Consider the following 3,229-nt stretch of genomic DNA (forward strand, 5'->3'; position numbering starts at 1 on the left):
TAGTAGGTAGCTTTTATCACGGCAAGTACACGTAGAAAGAATAGAGATGCATCATCATAATTCAATATTCAGACTCGCCGGTCTATTGCACAGGAACCAGCAGTGGATACTCTCAGGAAACCCGCTGTGGATGATGATGCCACTGAACAGGATACTCAAACTTATACTCCATGGCTAGGGTCTCTACACACTCCTATCACAGTGTGAATGTTCAATAAGTCATCTGACTCTTTATTTACTTAACCAAAGTGATAAAACTGATGGGCAGACTGAGATGTGCAGTTTTATTCTATTCAAATTGGTGTTTTTTGGACTTAGGTCACTGGTACATCTGTTGCTGCCTCATCCTTGATTACATTACAATAATTGGTGTGAATGCAATCAGATAGACTTTGCTTCATGTGAGGTTTTTGAGTGGGTTTGTGTCATGGGTTCATTACAGACAGCAGAGCAATGCACATACATAGAGTAATGTGTGCTTAAGATAGTCTTAGGACCTATTAAGCGAGGTATGTTGTGCCAATAGTCTTAAAGGCACTGGACACCTGTGGTAATTGTCAAAGACCAGTATTCTCACTGCATAAAATTACAAGTCTGTGAAATTTTTGACTCACTCGGTCCATCAAAGTTGCAAGAGAACAATGGAGAAAAAAAAAATTGTTGCACCATGTGTGCAGATGCCTAACAAAAGTCTTCAGCTGAAGTATTGTATTATTTGAGTGAGAAATTACCTCTTTCTCAAAAACTACGTTACTTCAGAGGGAGCCGTTTCTCACAATGTTTTATACTACCAACAGCTCTCCATTGCTTGGTACCAAGAAAGTTTTTATGCTAACAATTATTTTGAGTAATTACCAGTAGTGTCCAGTACCTTTAACTGTCAAGACGAAAATACAACCACCAAAGCCACCATCATGAACAATTTACTGTGAAGAATGCAACCCTGTTTATTTTAATGTGAAATTAGCTTACAACAACAACTTATAACTTAACCTAACATAACCCAAAGAGCAATTTGATTGATGCTCAAAAAGATTCTGTGTAAAAATTAAATTACACCAAGAGTTTATAGTTCAACTGAAAGTCTGTCACCATAGCGACCCCGATATGGTAGTGCAGCTTCAAACCGCTGCTGTGTTCTCTATACGGAATGCATGGTTTTGTCATCAGACAATGGTTATCGGTATTTTCTCATCTGGTTTTATTCTGCACAGAAAACTCGAGCTCGTGATTTTAACCATGGGATGATAACCCAGGGGCCCCGTGAGCAAAAGTAGAATTGACATTTTGTGCACATCCCCATTCATGGATACACTTTTTGTTACAAAGACACCACTGAACACTCAGAGTACCTCTTTTTCAGATCTTGCATTCGACAAACTCAATCACTTTTTATACATCATTGACGTGATTGCTAATTGATACATAAGCCTTTGTATAGTAATTGAGATAACTGTTACGGGAGTGGTTTAGTTCAAACTTATTCATAAAACGACACAAAAAACACGTGTGAGGCCTACGAGTGACTGTGCACCTTTTTGGTCTAAACATTAATTTAGCGAGTTATAGCTGCACGTTACGAGAGCAAATACGGAGTGAACGTAAACGTCGGCAAACTGTGTTGTTTTTGGGTGACGTCGCCACTTTGGGCCTATTGCATGCTCGTATTCCACGTATGACGTATGTGCGCACGTACGTACCTGACGTGAAAAATGGTAACTTCACGATGCTATAAAAACGTAAGAGTTTAAGGACACAATCTCACGTTCACGTTCACGCGGAACGTGCAGCCAAACCTCCCTAATAGTGTGGAAACGGGAGTTCCAAAGAGATACAGTACAAAGCATTTGGTTTTGTTGCCGCACATCTCCTCCAGAAAAGCAGTTCTGTGTGGGTAGCTAGTAGAAAAAATATAATGAAACCATTTATAGGCCTATGACATAGGCAACTTATGCCAGGTGATAGAAGATGCTGACATGATACATGGGGGAGGATGAGGTGACATTGAGGAAGTATTATAGATGATTAAAATTACAGGTGTCATGTTTGAGGTGGCATGATCTAATCATGATAATTGACAGTGTAATAATTGTGTAATTGATTTCACTACTGACATCAAACATTGTTTTTATTTTATTTTTTATTAACGTGATAACTAACTTGACATCATTCAAAACTAACTTATGATTCGTGAATCTTTCCCAAAATAAAGTAATTGCAACAATTTATACCTTTAAAAGTCGTGGGGGTCTGTACCTCAAGCCCTGGTTTTGGAGACCCCTACCGCACTTCCCATAAGTTCTTGATTTTTATAACTATCCGTTAGTGATTAATTGAGTGTAAATAAAGTATTCAGATGAAATGAATTGATAACCATGTATAGCGGGAAATGAATTAATTTTATATTTTCTTTATGACTTCTTTGGTTAATAGTTTTTGTTTTATGAGAATCGGGCTGTTTCTTCATTAAGCCTATAGGCTTACGTTGCTAATATTGTTTAGTTTGAAAAGTAGTTGCTTCATGTCTCTGTAACGTGCCTCGAGCGCCATTTGGAAGGATTTCAGCGCTTTTCATAACTTTTTATTATATTTCATTTCGACCTCGATCACGTCAGAGGGCGCTGCACAGCTGGCCGTGACCACAGTGTTTAAATAGGGAGGGCCGGCCCCTCTAATGATATTTTTTTTATTTCATGAGAGGGCCGGGTAGTGGAATGATTGTGCAAGTTAGAGTTAGAGTCACCATCATCACCAATACCCACAGTAACTCATCGGGTAGAATTGAGACAGGCCAGTTTTTGTCAGAACCGAAAGTCCCAGAGCCTCTAATTTTCTTCCTCCATGGCCATACGAACCGGAAAGGCCATGTCAGCCAAAATTGGCATGGACAAACATTTGCAGTGTAAAAATTAGTCTGCGCATCCAGTCTGCAGGTTACATCTCAGACGCACGTCAGCAAGACTTTCATCTTTGGCCTGATTCAAACTTGATAAACTTAGGGGGTGACGTCGTTTTTACACACAAAATAATAGTACTAATCCAGAAGTATTTAAACTGCAGTAAGTGTCAATAATGATACGAGTTCAGTACTGTTTAGATACCCGATTAGGTGTTTTTTAATTTTTTTTTGCAGAATTTGTTTCGTTTAGAACTTTTTTTGAATCTCCCTCCCAAAAAACACACAAAGCATGCAAGAGAGGGGAGGAGTGTCGCGTCATCAACCTTTGAC

Source organism: Asterias amurensis, chromosome 3 (genome assembly GCF_032118995.1).
Source record: "Asterias amurensis chromosome 3, ASM3211899v1".
NCBI classification, from domain to species: Eukaryota; Metazoa; Echinodermata; class Asteroidea; order Forcipulatida; family Asteriidae; genus Asterias; species Asterias amurensis.